Consider the following 17500-nt stretch of genomic DNA (forward strand, 5'->3'; position numbering starts at 1 on the left):
TTTCACACACATACACACACACACACACAAGCACGCATATTCTCTCAAGGGGTGTTCAGGCTCATTTCTGTTTTTAATCATCCAATGAGTTGAGGTGATTGCTCCCATGCTAAGCACCAAAATTATTAGTGTCAAGCAAGTTTGATTAGTGAATCACATCGCCCTGACAACAGCCTTTATTTCGTGTTGCTGGGAGAGGCTTTTATGAGACTGCGGGAGAAGGATTTATTCTTAGGTTAATCTCGTCACGATTTTGACCTTATGTGGGATATCTCACACCCATCAAACATTTTCTCATTAGCCTACTCTTTCTTCTTCATTTTCTTTGTTGCTCTAACTCTCCAATTCTTATTTTGTAATAACTTATACATTTTGTTACAGTTCTTCCCTCAATTCTGTCTTCTTTCTGCTCACGTTCTGTCTCCATTACCTATCGATTTTTCCACGCATAATTACAGTAAATTGCGAATTTCGAGTGAGTAAATATCCTTTACTTGTGACAGCACTGTGTGCACGATGTAAACACACTGTTACTGCACGAGCAGAGCGTTTTTTCATTTCAGATGGACGCGCGGGCTCGGATTTCGCTTTCAATAGCTCGGCTCTGTCATCCCGTAGATATTGGACATGCTCTGCATTGAGGGGGAAAGCGCAGAGAGGAGCCGGCAGGGATATAGCAGCTGAGTCCTGATTCAGTGCAAATGAGGCAGAGATTATGCAAATCTGGCGTGTGTGTAAAATATTCACTCCGCTACCCTCACTCTCCAAACTAAACATTTATATATACTGTACTTTCGATAGATAACTTTTAGTATAGTGGATATAGGCAAAATATTACAAAATGCCAAAAAAAAAAAACAAAGCAAAAAACTCAAAAACCCTGTGTAGTTGAGCATACTCTTTTTGTTTGCTGAGATTGGCTGTCTGTGCAGAGCTATAGTGCGTTGGACTGATATAAATACAAACCATGTCTGTTGTTTAACAAAGATGGATGAACACACCTTCGTTTGAGAGTGCTCTAGGTGGTGCATCATGAATTATCGAACATGTAGCGTCCGTGCTCAGACATACACTGATCAGAGAATGTGTTCAAAAGGTGCTCTGCCGCCCCGCCCAACTCACCCTTGGTTACCGGTCAATAAGCATCTCTTATTCATGACAGTCAACAGTGAGCCAGGCTGATGCTGATGCTGATGCAAGTCTCAGGGCAGGCAGCATGTGTGCGTGTGGTTTCTGGGCTGATGTTTACAGAGTTCCCGCTCGTTCCAGCTGGGCTTTCTATTCAAGCTCAATTAGACATGTGTTTGTTACAGAGGGTGGTCGCTATAAGTAATGCATACAAGATGTACAAACACACACACACACACACAAAAGAGAGAGAGAGAGAGAGGGAGAGAGAGAGAGAGAGAGAGAGAGACACACACACACACACACACACTCACACACACACACACACACACACACACACACACACACACACACACACACTCTCACACACACACACACACACACACACACACACACACACACACACACACGGCCTAAGATGATAACTCATAGTTACTGATCATGTTATGGTAGCCATAATTAGGGCATCTGACCTGAAGAAAGGGGCCTCTTCTTCGTTATCTCAATGTATTGCTGGCAGCATCAAAGCATTTCTCATGCCTTTAACATGAGCCTGGACATGATGGAGAGGGTGTGTGAAGTTAGCCTGGTTAACACTAAATGAGAAAGACGCGTGTATTTTTCCCCCAAGTCTTTGAAGTCAAAGAAAGCATTTCTCTCTCTCTCTCTCTCTCTCTCTCTCTCTCTCTCTCTTTTTCCCTTTCTGTATGTATGTGTGTGTGTGTGTGTGTGTGTGTGTGTGTGTGTGGGAGTGTGTGTGCGTGTTTCATCCAGTTATTCTCTCCACGTACCTGAATCCGGTCTTTGTATGTCAGGATTATTTTGCCGTATTGTTAATGTTTCGCGCTCTCTGTCGGGAAGAGTTACGGAGAAGCACGCAAACGGCGGTGCCGAGCTCTCTCTCTAGGGCGAGTCTTTGCACTCGACTCCATACCAGCGCCGGGGGCCTGTACACCATGTCAGGTGTGCGCTGCGCCCCCGTGAAGCCCAAGTTTGCTGCTGAAAGGCCCTCCGGAGTTTATATATAATAGCAGGACAAAGGGGAGAACAGTGGTCTTTCCGCTTTCTCAGTTATGCTGTCTATTAAGGCTGACCAAGAGAGAGAGAGAGAGAGAGAGAGAGAGAGAGAGAGAGAGAGAGAGAGCGGCTCCTCGGCCCGGCCAGCTGCTGCCGGTTTCCATGTATCCTGTGTGAGAATGCTGCATTGTAATGAGATGAGGGAGCGGTGAGAAAACACCTGCACGGCTACGGCAGCTGGGGGAGCGCTGGACATCCCCCTCGATAATAACAAGCACACACACACACACACAGACACACACAGATACACACACACACACACACACACACACACACACACACACACACACACACACACACACAATGCCATGTACAAACACAGGCTCGCATAAACATCCTAATACATGCACATCATACACACATCACACGTCACACATCATACAAGATACACGCAAACCTCACACATTTGTGCATTCTTTCGTCGGTACGCATGTGTTATTAGAGGAAGAGGAAGTATTTTTTTGAAAAAGAAAGAACACATGAATTGACAAAGAAGGCCTTAGCGTGGTACGATGGGAAAATATACAACGCCAAACTACACCAGTTAATAAAAGTATCCCATTTCCATCAGGGAAACTTTATAAATGAAGGGCAAGTTGTTGTCGGTGTTCTGTTACAGTGCCAGCATGGAAGGTGATCTTTGCGGCTTGTTCTCGGGGTATGTCGACTCTCCATGTTCCGCTTATTGGAATTAGACAGGACGGATGAAAGAATGAAGGGAGAAAGAAAAGAAAAGAAAAGAAAGAAATAAGGAAATATGGAAAGAAAGAATGAATGAAAAGAAAGACAGAAAGAAAGACGGGCTCCCTCCGTGCCGGACAGACTGGGCTGCTGTCCAACTCCGTGCGCTGCCTGGCGGACCCGTGGAGATTAGAGTGCGGATTGTTTTCATTTTTCCGTGGCAGCTGTCAGCCTCTCGGTGTGCTGCTGTTGTTGTTAACTCGTTACCTTCTGACCTGACGGAGCCGCCGCTTGCCACCTCATCGGAGGCTAATATCCCGCTGCTGTTGCATAATCCAGGCCTCTCACCATACACTAAGTAGTTTGCTCTCTCTCTCATCTTTCACTCTCTCCCTCACTCTCTCTCATCTCTCTCTCTCATCTTTCACTCTCTCTCTCTCATCATTCACTATCCTTCTCACTCTCTCTCTTGTTTCTCTCTTCTCTCTCATCTCTCTCTCTCTCTCATCTTTCACTCTCTCACTCACTCTCTCTCTCATCATTTACTCTCTCACTCACTCGCTCTCTCATCTTTCACTCTCTCTCTCATCATTCACTATCCCTCTCACTCTCTCTCTCTCTCTTCTTTCTCTCTTCTCTCTCTCTCATCTTTCACTATGTCTCTTGCTGCATAGCTAATACTCTAATTCACAGTCTGCCGGTCCATGGCAGGATGGATAAAGGATATGAGAGTGAGGGAAACATGTTTTATGGATTTTGATAAGTGACACGCTTCTTTTTGGGGAGATTGAAGGAAAATGTTATGTAATTGAGCAGATGTGTTTGGGTTGGGATGCTGCTAAGTGTCTACTGTACATCCCTCATTGACTAAGAGCAAATAAATACAGTCAGATGCATGCCGTATGTCTATCATAGAGTCAGGCAGGCTTTGGAGGGGATACCTTTTGGAATCAGAGCGCGTTCATTTCCCGTAGTCTTCTTCTGTGGCTGTAATTATGATAACAAGATTGATGATTTGTTTGCTGCTTCAGTCAAATGTTCTTAGATAAAAATGCGTCCACTAAACAAACTGATTCTACTGTATCAGTGTTTGATTTGTATGAAAATTATATTCATATATAACAATTGTAGCATCATGATGTCATCCTAGTTAATTAGATAGGCCTACTACAGCGAGACTCTACGACTGTGGAAGCTGCTGCTTGCTATCCCTCTCTCTCTTCTTCTTTCTCTCTCTCTCTCTCTCTTTCTGTCTCTTCCTCTCTTTCTCCTCTCCACTGCACCTACAGTATGCCAGTGGCAAGTCCCAGGTGGTGTGGTGGGTTACGGCCGGGTGCGTCCTGTCACAGACGCAGCCTGAAATCCTCAAATGTCTCCAGCTCTGCATCCCCACCGTCTCCGTTAGCCAGGTCTCCCTAATGTAAGGCTAGTGGGGACGCTCTCTCTCTCTCTCCTCTCTCCTCTCTCCTCTCTCCCTAATGTAAGGCTAGTATAGTGGGGAAGCTCTCTCTCTCTCCCCCTAATGTAAGGCTAGTATAGTGGGGAAGCTCAGCATCTCCACCGTCTCCCTAATGTAAGGCTAGTATAGTGGGGAAGATCTGCATCTCCACCGTCTCCCTAATGTAAGGCTAGTATAGTGGGGAATATCTGCATCTCCAGTCTCCCTAATGTAAGGCTAGTATAGTGGGGAAGATCTGCATCTCCAGTCTCCCTAATGTAAGGCTAGTATAGTGGGGAAGCTCTCTCTCTCTCCCCCTAATGTAAGGCTAGTATAGTGGGGAAGCTCAGCATCTCCAGTCTCCCTAATGTAAGGCTAGTATAGTGGGGAAGCTCTCTCTCTCTCCCCCTAATGTAAGGCTAGTATAGTGGGGAAGCTCAGCATCTCCAGTCTCCCTAATGTAAGGCTAGTATAGTGGGGAAGCTCTCTCTCTCTCCCCCTAATGTAAGGCTAGTATAGTGGGGAAGCTCTCTCTCTCTCCCCCTAATGTAAGGCTAGTATAGTGGGGAAGCTCTCTCTCTCTCCCCCTAATGTAAGGCTAGTATAGTGGGGAAGCTCTCTCTCTCTCCCCCTAATGTAAGGCTAGTATAGTGGGGAAGCTCAGCATCTCCACCGTCTCCCTAATGTAAGGCTAGTATAGTGGGGACGCTCTGTTTCTCTCTCTCTCTCTCTCTCTCTCTCTCTCTCTCTCTCTCTCTCTCTCTGTCTCTCTCTCAATTCAATTCAATTCAATGGAGCTTTATTGGCATGACTCAAATAAGCAGTGTTGCCAAAGCTGACATATTACAAAACAAACAGATACAATCTCTATCTCTCTCTCTCTCTCTATCTTTCCTCTCTCCCTAATGTAAGGCTAGTTTAGTGGGGAAGCTCTGGTTGTGAATTAATCAGCCCATTTGCATGACCTGCTCAGTCTCTGTGTTTTTTTTTATTCCACGAGCTGTGGGGATATGGCCTCCATGGCTAACGTGAAGCATTATATTATTTATTAAAATGCCTCTTACTCTCTCTTTCTCTCTCTCTCTCTCTGTCTCTCTCCTCTTCTCTCTCTCTCTCCTCTTCTCAATCATACTTACTCTGGAGTGCCGAGGGAGACTTTGGAGTTTCCTAAGCTGTTTTTCATGATAGCCTGCTTAGTTCACACTTTGGAAGTGGCAATGTAGTCTAGTGTTACTCTTGATTAGTTTTTTTTACAGTATTATGATGAAAAACAAGGAATTACAATTATTGTACAAAGGCTTAATATTTCAATAAAAATAATTGGAAGTGATTCTGCTTTGTTTCTCAATCCAGAATTGGATATCGACTTTTAGATTTCTCCTGCCCAAGAGAAAAGAGAACAATAGTGAAATATTTGAATTTCGTGTTAACATCCCACATGCAATACAATACATGCAAAAAATCTTCAGAGAGAGATGGTCAAATACGCAATGTCGGAGTGCAAGCTAACTAAGTGCAGGTACCCAAACAGCACCTCACTCTAAAGCTGTTTATCATATGAAAACAAGCAGCTGTGCCCCATGTCCCTATCAAGTGGTTTTTCCTTTTGGTTACAGAAGAGTGTGTCTTCCTGACACCTCACTCAAAAGGCGAGGTCGACCACATCCAATACCGAGAGGACTTTTTGAGCAACAGGATGAATACGCACAAACACACCAATACGGCGGCTGAGATCACTCGCTCGTTCAAAAATAACCCGTCTCTGACTCATACCCTTTGGTATGGTGTGTGTGTTTGTGTGTGTATGTGTGTGTGTGTCTGTGTTTGTGTGCGTGTGTGTGTTTGTGTGTGTGTGTGTGTGTGTCTGTGTTTGTGTGTGTGTGTGTGTGTGTGTGTGTGTGTGTGTGTGTGTGTGTGTGTGTGTGTGTGTTTGTGTGTGTGCTTGTGTGTGTGTGTGTGTGCTGTCTGTGTCTGTGTGTGTGTCTGTGTGTGTGTGTGTGTGGGGCGCTTACAGGATCTGAATTCATAGGCTGGTTGTTTACTCCCCGAGGGCAGTCTCTGTAGTGTCCTGCTGACTGGCATATATCTGCCTGTGTGTGTGTGTGTGTGTGTGTGTGTGTGTGACTGGCATATATCTGCCCGTGCGGCGCTTGAAAAATTAAGCTAATAAACATCTGCGACAGTCAACAATGGCGACGGCATTACGCAGGAAGAGGCCTGCGCGGTATTTTTAGGCCCTTCTGAGTCCGGTGCTGCAGCTAAGGGCTAGGGGCCGAAGCCACTGAGCAGGAAACAGGAAGTGAGCGCGGACGACGAGAGGACGGGAGGGTCGTGGGGGGAGTCGGAGGAGGGTGTTTGTGGGGGGGAGGAACAAAAGAAGCAGTCTGTTCAGGCGGGGAAAAGGGCGGGGTGGGCATTCCCATCTATTACCAGATCATGTGCCACAAATAGAGTAATTTGCTAATGGGGAGCAAAATATGTGTAATCGTCTAGTAAGGAGAGAGAGAGAATGAGAGAGGGAGTGAGAGAGAATGAGAGCATGTGAGAGAGAGAGAGGTGAGAGGGAGAGAGGGAGAGAGAGAGAGTGTGAGAGAGGGAGAGAGAGAATGAGAGAGAGTATGAGGGAGGGAGGGAGAGAGAGAATGAGAGAGGGAGAGGGAGTGAGAGAAAGTAAAAAGCTAAAGAGATAATTATTTTGTGGCGGTGTGCCAGACATAGTTACAATTTTTGATTAGAAGGTCAGTTCAGACATTACGCTAATTTGTTGTATAAGACAAGCCCTAGGTCCAGAACGTCGCATAAATGAAGACAGCTCAATCCCAAATTAGAATAAAGAGAAATCAAAGTAAAAAAAAAAACAACAACAACAACACTGCAACTCAGTTCAACATAGTTTCCTTGCTTGACTAATGCCTTATTTTGGGACACATCTAGAGATGGGACAGATGGAAGGGTGGAGCACACAAGGAATTCCCCAAAGCTTCTCCAAACAATTGCGTTTCTCACAAAAGTTAAGGAAGTTAAGGAGTTAGTGAAGGAATGTGAAAACATGCTTTCTTTATCAGCCTATTTGTACTGTTGATGGTCTGCTGACTTTACATTCATTTACATTTCACATCTCAATTAGCACTGCTCTTTAAAATCAATCATTATTTACGAATGTGGTTATTTTACAAAAAATCATCTCTTTTTGTAAAATAACTGCACTGCGCTGAACGCCTAGTATTGCACTACTGTATGTAACATGATCCAGTTTGTCGGTTTTAGGCATATTTGGGGCCGTAAGGTATCTAAATGATCTCTGTACCAAAAATGACATAGTGCAGTGACTCTAAGCAATTTCGCAACAAGAATTCTCGGCCTGACATTCATACCCCCCCCCCCCCCCCCCCCCTCTTGATTTTTATCCCCAACATTCTCTGTACTAGTTCACCACTGATCTGAGGTAATGAGCGGATAACCTAGTGAGGTAGGGGTCTCGGGAGAAAGAGGATGAGTCCAACCGTGAGTGAGCTCACCACTACATTTTAATGTCCCTTGATGGGCCGAATGAGTGAGCACCACGTAAATAGGGCACGCCACCAGCCCACCGAACTCCAGGCATGGTCAACAAAATCAGGTATGTCAGGCAATAAATGCTCCTGGTAAGAGCCGAACCAGATTTTGTCCAAATCCACTCTCTTATGGCTACTGAAGAATGTATGGCTCATCATCCAAATGTTATTTTGAAGTATTAGAAATTGTTTTCGAATTTATGAATGAAAGGGGCAGAAATTGGCCATCTCCCGGTCTATGGTCCTCATTACCTAATGGTTACCTATACTGATGAAAAGGAGAATTACATGGTGATGTTTTTATGAGAGAGAAACAAAATGGCTGATGTCGTGCTGTCTGTATCGCAATGTTAATGAAGACGCATAGTCAAACACACGTTAATAATTATACCGCCTGAAGTACACTGAGTGTACAATATTGAATACCCTATAACCCTAGTTGATAATTAAACAATACATAATAAACAAGTCCCTCGTATGTCCCTTACAGTATGTGCCTTGTCCTATACGCTTATTTTCCTTTGGTGTTGCATAACAGTCTTTGTATTCTGTATTGTATTTCTCAACCAAAAAAACAAACAAATTGAATTTATCAACCATTTTGAGATTAAAAATATACCTAGCTTTTGAAACTGTCACAAGCTGGAAGTTTTTGTTTGTATTTCCATATCCCTCCCTCTCTCTCTCTCTCTCTCTCTCTCTCTCTCTCTCTTTACTTTTCTTGTTCTCTCTCCAGTCTCTCTCTCTCTTTCTCTCTATCTCTCCTTCTCTCCAGTCCCTCTCTCTCTCTCTCTGGGGTTCTCCTCAGAGGTTTTCAGCCATTTCCATAATCCACATCTCCTAAAGCAGGGGACTTAATGTGTTGCTCTTAGTATACACAAAGCAAACAGTGCCCCAGCAAGGGAGGCACCTCTGCTGACTGGATAGACTACTAACACTAAAAAAAGAAAGAAAGAAAGAGTGAAAGAAAGAGGCTGCAAAGCAAACAAAAAAAAGAAAGAAAGAAGAAAGGAGATACAACTTTGGAGAGAGAGAGAAGCCACAGGCAGATAGAAAGAGGGGTAGAAAAAAAAAGAAAAGCGAGATTACTGGACAGTGAGACAGTGAGCCTCATATGATTACCCCCCCCCCCCCATCACCCCCACACCATTGAGAGCATGGAGACGGTTTTGACAAACTCATCGCGGCTAGCGTGGATATTCATGACTGGATTAGCATTTGTGCGGCTCTGTAAATTTAGAATTTCAGATGTGACCTTTGTTGTCTAAATGTCAGAGCAGGAGTGGGTGGGTGGCGGAGCAGGGCACACAAGCCCACACTTATGTAACTACCCCCTCGCCACAGAGGGAGAGAGTGAGAGAATGTGTGTGTGTGTGTGTGTGTGTGTGTGTGTGTGTATGTGTTTGCATGTGTGTGAGAGAGAGAGAGAGAGAGAGAGGGAGAGAAGGATGGAATGATTGACAGATTGAAAGAGAGAGGTATTGCAATGCAATATGAGCAACTGTGTTTACATCCAATATCGTGGATGCCCGGTATTCAAGAGCTCGCCTTGCTAGAATCAATTTCCGTGAGCTTAGTTGGTCTGCTTTGCTTATTCCCATATAGTCAGTGTAGCCATATGGTGGATGTATTGCAGAGAAAAGGTTACAGTTTCTCTATGTGATGAAAGACCTTATCATTGACTGTGTTCCAACAAATCCATGACCTTCCAACATGGCCAACAGTACATACTGCCTAGTACAGACACATCTAAAAGACATGATCAGAATGCTCAATAACTGAGTGTGCTCTCACTTACTGTAATACCTTGAGGGGCCTATAGGCTCACCTGGACACAATGTCCACCCCTGACTCCTGTCTAACACAGCCATTCTCGTAACAATCCTGAAATAAAGGACTTCTTATCTCTTAGCGTTTCTCTCTCGCATGCTCACTCACTCTCCTCTGCTCTATCAGGGCTCAGATTGAACCGGTCGGTCTCGTCGTCCAAATCTCCAAGGGCTCAGGCTCCAGTGCTCCAGAGAGTCGTGTGTGTGTGTGTGTGTATGGGGGGGTGTGAATGAGCTGTCTTCAGCTATTATTCTCCTCCATACTGAGCTAGCGTCTGGACGGCGCATTCACATGAGTCATGCTCGCTAAGTGCGAGGGGACCCACAAAACCCCTGGGCAGCCCATTCCCAGCAGATCATCGAAGGCAGCACAGCGGAGCAGCGGCCTGGCTAGCTTTTCTTTTTGTTCCGTCTCCCTCAACAGAGCCCCCCAATTTCCTGTGGACCTCACCAAAGCCCTCAGTGCAACCCCTGCTTCAGTCCCTTGAGCTCTCTATGCCTATGGAGTGGCCACTGTGAAATTGAGAGTGTACACTGCCGTTACCTGTGCTGGATTGTATAGCCTCCAGATGTTTACGGGATTTTCTGCTTATTACAGTAAGCATTATGTAATACAAAAAGTGGGATTTCCACGTAACATTGAACATAGACTGATACTACATCTAATATTCAAGGCTGTCTGTCCTGCACAATGATTTGAACTTAGTGATGTTCTAGAGGTCTTAAGCCCCTCCAGGATCTCTCTGTTGCATACCAAGGTCTTGATCTGTCAGTGGAGATTCTGATGCAGTGATGCAGTAGGGTGACCTCACATGTAAAGCCTACCTGGATGAAGATAATTAATTATGATAAGCATGATAATGATTAATTAGCACTTAATCATGGCCTTAATCAATTTGGCATCGTCAAGTCCTTAATTATGGAAGAGCTGTTAGAAGTTTTGATGTGAGAGAGAGAGAGTGAGAGTGTGTGTGTGTGTGTGTGTGTGTGTGTGTGTGTGTGTGTGTGTGTGTGTGTGTGTGTGTGTGTGTGAAGCATGCAGGGTCACGGGAGGTTCAGGCTTGGGGAGGATGCTGGAAAGAGTCTGTTGTTTATGTGCGCGACGCAGCCTAATTTTCCCTCTGTGCCTCTCTACAGACGAGTAGCCGGGGAGCCTTTGGCCACCGAGGCGGAATAAGGGCGTGAAATCGAATGGCAGTTCAATTACTTGAGGCAAGCGGAGGCGGCTACTTTCATTCAACGGGCTATAAGAGGGGAGACATCTGACAGCGCGAGGCATCGCAGGGGAACCGCTGGTGTCCCCTCCTGCATGCTTTCCATAGTCTCCAAGTGTTCCTCCCATTATAAGCACTGTCACCTGGTCATTTTTATTTTATTTTATTTTATTATTATTTTAATTTTTTTTATAAATTACATATTGGCTTATATCCTTCGTATATTTGGTGAGATTGTCATAATTCACCATCCTGAGATTTTCTTTCAATTGCAGCACCCCGCCTCGTCTCTGTTACGTACAGAATAGGTAGCGGATATGAAGTGGCTCGTTATAAGTAGATATCTTGGCATAATGACTTGAGAGGCTGCGGGATAACTGATAGAGCTCCCCCATCCCCCGGCAGCCTGGGTCTCCGCTGGGCTTAACAGCCCCTCCGTGAATTAGCATGCAAGCGGGGAGGAGGAGCACGCCTCGGCTACCTCTCGCATCCAGTCGGGTTATAGAGGGGGAGCCAGAGCGGCAACAGCTGCCTCTTGTGATTCCCTCAGAATAGGTAACATCCCCCCGTAATCAGTGCATCCCGATGGCGTTCTCTTAAAAGGGTCAGAGATATATACAGGGGGAGAGTGTGTGAGAGAGAGAAAGAGACCGCGAAGCGGCGGCGGACAGCACCACCACCAGCGGGTGTTGACTCCTGAAGAATTATCGGTTGAGACTGATGATGATGAAGATGATGATGGTGAGGATGCTGCTTCTGTTCGCAGGCTTTTAAATGCGCCACGATAAGACACAGTGGGAGAAAATGCGTGTAGGAGGGAGGCGGTGTGTGTTATTTGCGTCTGTATTTTTACCCCACCTTTCATAATTGCAATGGTGGATGCATGGACAATTGCACGGCAGACCCCAGGTTGACAACAGAAAACAGCCTTCCAGTCCATCATCTTGAATATTACAGTCTCCTGCAATGCACCATGACCTTGGACGTACAAACGGTGGTGGTCTTTACCGTGATCGCGATTCTGGTACTAGTGAACGTTATTTTAATGTTCTTCTTGGGTTCGCGTTAACGGATTTTCTTTTTTTTCGTATGGGCCACTGTGTGTCCACCCGCAAGGGAGCTATTGCGCGTTCATTGGCAGAGGGGGACACCCAACGTTTCAACATGGCTTCACAGTAATTTGAATGACATTGGTACATTACACATTTATTTCTCCCTTCGTCGCTTTGTCGTGTCGTGTCTTGTCTTGAAAACGTGTATGTGGTCGCAGCTGGTCGTGATGGTGGTCGTAGTTTGCTGTCCACGCTTCTCCCCTTCTTCTCCGTCTTGTTTGTGAATTGGTGATATGGTTTGCACCGGCGTGAGATTCCTACCTTTCCCTCTGTTTCGTTCTCCTCTCCGTGTGCTGCATTTGTGTTTTTGTGGCACAGGATTTGTCTGTGTATTTTAACAGTGAACGAATTCCCCACGTTTTTGGTTTCACTAGTGTTTACTATAAATCGTAGGCGGCCACCGAAAACAGAATCCAAAGGGTATCTGTCAGAATGCGTCCTGCCTATTGATCCACACACACTCTAGGGATGACAACATGATCAGTGGAGGTAATTCACAAATTCGTTTCGGTTTGGTCCCTGAATCAACCCCGGGATTTTAATCCGTATGTTATAATGCAATATGGTAGGAAGAGAGTGTTCTTACCTCTAACAATACTCTCAGCCCCGCTTCAAAACAGCACTCTCCAAGGCAAGGACATTTACGTCATCGCCCACATGTACAACACAAACATCAGCATTTAGTTTAATATTTTATAAGCACACAAGCAGATTTCCATCACGAGTGAATATGAAATCAAGATTACATAGACAACTAGATTATAGCCCCTTACCTATGTCTACATAGCCACCCTCAAAAGCAATAGAGTGGAAAGATGAATCCAGGATGTAATTACGGTAATTTGCACAATGTACTCTATCCAAATGAGATTGGGACAGTCTTGCCAGTGCACTCTTCTCTGTGGTGGATATCTGGTACACAGGTTCTGGGGTGCCTAGTGTTGTAAATCATGAATGTTTAATGGGCACGGAGGTGGTTTTGTCACATGCGGATGCATGTGGTGTCAGATTTTCTGCATTTTTTCAAATGTTTTTTTTTTCCCCCGTCATTCTTTCTTTATTTATTTTTAGAGTTGCTGCTTCACAGCATTGACATCAGGACAGCACATAATTTGGTGCACTGGGTTTGTTTTTGAAAGGAGTGGAGATAGAGTTTGAACGCACCAAGGGGCTTGCTGTTCTCTGCTCCCTCGCTCTCCTCCTCCTCCTCTATGCCTCTATCCTTTCTCTCTCTCTCTCAGAATACTACTTCTTCTCCATCCAGATATTTGGGAGAATTGATTTTTAATCGCATCTGCAGGAGGGCCCTTGAATAGGTGTCTGTGAAAGCTCTGCTCTTTCATGAAAGTGCATTTGTGTGTGTGAGCCAAGGCCGTGTGTGTGTATGTGTGTGTTTTCTTTTTTTCATGCCGGTTTGAGGGAGAACCACTTTGATTGGCCCTCAGACGAGAGACATAAGTGTATTACATAATATTGTTCGCCAGACATGGGCTGGAGCGCCAGTCAGATTCCGGAATGCTGTGAGGATGCTCCCCTTTGGAATGCCGGTGGTATCCGCTCGTCTGCAGATTCATATGCGGCATATTTTTAAACAAACAAAATAAGCTGTCTTGTTTTTTTTTTTTTTTTTAAACCCTCTTCTCGTCGAAGGTTATCGGTCTCTTTTCTTCAAGCTGATCCTGTTTTCCTCTCTGCATCTCTTTTTTTCCCATTTCTTTTTTTGAAAACAATGACATTTTGACCACGTCTCTTCTGATGCATACTGTCACAGAGCATTTACAGGTTACTACAACAACCATGGTAAGAACATATTGATCATATTATTCTCTGGATATGTTATTCTCTCGGGGGATTGTATGACAAAAGGATGCCTTGATATCTAGCATGATTGCAAGCACTATTTTCATGGTTATTCTTATTAGCGTTATTGCATTTTAATAGAATTATGTCTGTCCGATAAAAATGGTCTTTTTTCAGGCAGATGTGTTAGAAATGAAAAACACTGGTTGTCAGCTGATTGAAAAGCTGAGGAAGATAGACAAAAGTGGCAGTGAGAGACAGAAGGAAAGAGAGACAGAGAGAGAGAGAGAAAGAAGGAGAGAGAGAGAGATATGGATTGATCCTAATCTTCTCTTCCTCCTCTGTTCCATTCGGATCTGTGTCTTATCTGGGCTGTGATAGCACGCGGTGGCTGTCATGCCCGCTCTGAGCATCCCTGACTCCTTTGATGCCGAGGGAGACGCGGAGCTGAGCCACTTGCACCCGGCTCCCACATTGATTATGTAACAAATTATTTATTCTGACATGTTCACAGAAAAGGAAACGGCTGGGGATTTATAATGAGAGCCGGCATCAAAGGGCCCCCAATATATAATGATCATTACAAAACTCGCACTTAATGTTTCTATGGGATCTTTTCTTGGGGGAATACTCTCATTCAGTACTGTGGGTAGAGAGAGAGAGAGAGAGAGAGAGAGAGAGAGAGAGAGAGAGAGAGATAGAGAGAGAAAGATAGAGAGAGAGGGGGGGTGCCTATGGAGATGTCATTAGTTGAGGTGTGAGTGTGTGAGTGTGTGAGGAGGTAATGGTTTGGAGAGGTGCTTGTTGTTGTCGGAGTGCTTTGGCCCAGATGGGTCTAGATTGGAGAGCGAGGCGTTTGTAGTGGGCTCATGAGCGTTTTGAAAAGCCATCGAGGCGCCCGTGCAGCGTGGCAGGAGGATGGCAGGAGGATGGCACGGGTATGCAGCGGGCACGGGCAGGGGCGCCAGGGGAAACCACCTGCAGCTCGCGCCGCCTCTGGGACCCTCTCAGCTGTGGCCGAGGGCAGTGCCCTGAGGACCAGGCCCTCTCTCTCTCTCTCTCTCTCTCTCTCTCTCTCTCTCTCTCCCTCTCTTTCTCTCTCTCTTTCTCTCTATCAGGCCTTTTTTGTCTTTCTCACTCTCTCTCTAGCTCACTGGATATCTCTCACTCTCTGCACCTTGCTCTCCTCCTCTCTCTCACTCTAGCTCTTCCTGAGCCTCTTAGTTCAGTTCATTCCCTTCTTGCTTTTCCTCCATCCTTTACCCCTCTTTCTCTCTCTTCCTCTTTCTCTCTCTTCCTCTGTCTCTCTCTCTCTCTCTCTCACTTATTCTCACTCCATGCACATTTCCCTTTTTTCTCATTTTCATTTTCTCTATTTCACTCACTCTTTTCCTCTTTTATTCACTCCATTCTCCATCCTCTGTCTTTCTGCTGTCTCTGTCCCCTCCCTCTCACTCTCTCTTCTGTTTTTCTCCTTCCCTCTCTCTCCCCTTTATCTCCCTCCCTCTCTTCCTCTCCCCTCTCTCCCTCTCTTTCCTTCCTTTCTCCCTTCATCTCTCTCTCTCTCTCTCTCTCTCCCTCTCTCATGTTGATGCTCTCAGACATAGGTCAGTTATAATTACTTCCATTCCCTGTGAAGCCTGTTCCTCTAGTCTCCCCTGAGCTGGGCTTCAGCTCTCTCAGCAGGTAGTTCAGCTCAACCGACATGGGCCCCCTGCACCTACTGTTTGTGTTTGCAGTCCTCCCTCTCTCTCTCTCTCCCTCCATCTCTCTCTCTCTCTCTGCCTCTCCCCTCTCTCTCTCTCTCTCTCTCTCTCTCTCTCTCTCTCTCTCTCTCTCTCATGGATATTTGTTTGTGTCTCTTCGTCAGCTGGTCATGTTAGCACCAAAGCAAGCCACTGCTGTCTTGTGTATCCTAGAGGCAGCCCACAGAGATCCTCCAGTGCCTTACAGTAATGATCTAAGTGCTAAGTAGGACAAACCTCAGTGTTGCCCACGTGTACCCCCCCCCCCCCCACCCCCCAGATACTCCACCTGCATGGGGGTTGTTGATGTATCTGGTCTGGTTAATCTATTGTCCTCCACGGTCCCACCGGACCATGCGCTAGCTTCAAGAGGCATCCAGGATCCAAATGGCCATTAATTAGCCCCAGTGTTTGATCAAGAAAACAGGCGCCATCTGAGGCAAAAGCACGGCATGTAAATGAGAACAGAATGCACAGATTGAGAGCGCTCTGTCTTTTGAGTCCACACGGTCTCGCTAGCAACAACCAGGAGAGGTTATATTTAAATGCACTGACAGAGAGGGACAGAGAGAGAGGTAGAGAGAGAGGTAGAAAGGTGGATATTTCATGTCTGTTCTTCACAATCTTTGTCATCTTTTTCTTTAAAAAAAACCCCAGTACCTTGTGTTAGGAATACCAAAATCTACCTCCCGAGATTGGTCAAGGTTAACAGCGGCTGCCTGAAGGTGAATTAGAAAGCGAGTAGAGAGAGAGGGAGAGAGAGAGAGGGAGAGTGGGAGAGAGCGGTAGTTGTGCAAAGCCAGGAAGTGTGACAGTCAGAATGAGGCAGAAGGCAGAAGCTGGGCTCTAATGAGAGTGGCCTTTAGTCCACCGGCTCCCGAGCAGGAATACAAATGACGACGCTAGTGCAGCACGCTAGCTAGCAGTGAGCCTCCACGCTCAGTACCTGTGACAGGTTGAGAGTGATTACCTTAATCAAGTGTCTCAAAATGGAGAACGCCCCCCCTCCTCCCCGTCTCCCTGTCATCACCCCCCCTTCTTCTACTTGATTTCTCTTCTGCCTGTCATTCTTTCAGCGTTTCCTCATCTGTTTGGATACTGGAGGATGAGCTGGGCTTAAGGCGATTACCAAAAAAAAAAAAATATTGAAAACCACATAATGATCCGTGAACGTCTAATTTTGTGTGCCATTTCGCATTCACTCTCTCGTGTTGAGTCATGTGTCTTTTGACAAGAGCCTGCTAATTAGGTCTCCAGCAGTAGAGTCTTCTGCTGTGTAGCGTGGATCTCTTACGCAGGGCGCTCTCCTCGCACAGAAGAAGAAGAAAAAGACTCTTCTCTGGATTCAAAGCCACCGTGTAGTCCTCGGCTAGAGGCTCATTTCGTCGAAGTCTTGCCACGATAAATGAGTTTCTCTCGAATTAGCAACGCTGTGTCTAAATATAATTCCCCAAGTCAATGTTTTCCTTTTTATTTGCCCCTTTCTTTTTGCCTCCCACATCTTCAGGATAGCACTCGCGGTCTGTGTACTTTTCTGTGGATCTGTGATCTCGTAATCTTGATATTGGTTGGGTCTCTTTGCCCTGCGTGTGTGGCATGTTGTACAGTATTTCCTAGTGGCCTGCTGCTGTAACTGCCTCTGTGGTCCTTGCATGTTCAAAACCTCCACCACTCTGTTTGTTGTTTGCTGTTGCTGCTGCTGCTGCTGCTGCTACCTTCTCTGTTTGACAATTCGTCAATGTGTTTGGCTGGGGTGTTCATTAAGATTCAGCAGGACGCAGATGCAGCTATAGGTTTTTCTTCTTGTTCACTCTCCCTCTCTGTCTCTCTTGAGCTGTGTGTGTGTGTGTGTGTGTGTGTGTGTGTGTGTGTGTGTGTGTGTACGACTGCGTGTGTGTGTGCGTGCGTGTGTGTGTGAAAGA

At 45.7% G+C, this 17500-nt stretch overlaps 1 protein-coding gene across 2 annotated transcripts in view; it reads left to right on the forward strand.

The window, feature by feature from the left end:
- LOC134068951 (uncharacterized) overlaps positions 1-17500 on the forward strand; it is a 56405-nt gene that overhangs the window by 11993 nt on the left and 26912 nt on the right. The window lies entirely within an intron of this gene.

Source organism: Sardina pilchardus, chromosome 21, assembly GCF_963854185.1.
Source record: "Sardina pilchardus chromosome 21, fSarPil1.1, whole genome shotgun sequence".
NCBI lineage: Eukaryota > Metazoa > Chordata > Actinopteri > Clupeiformes > Clupeidae > Sardina > Sardina pilchardus.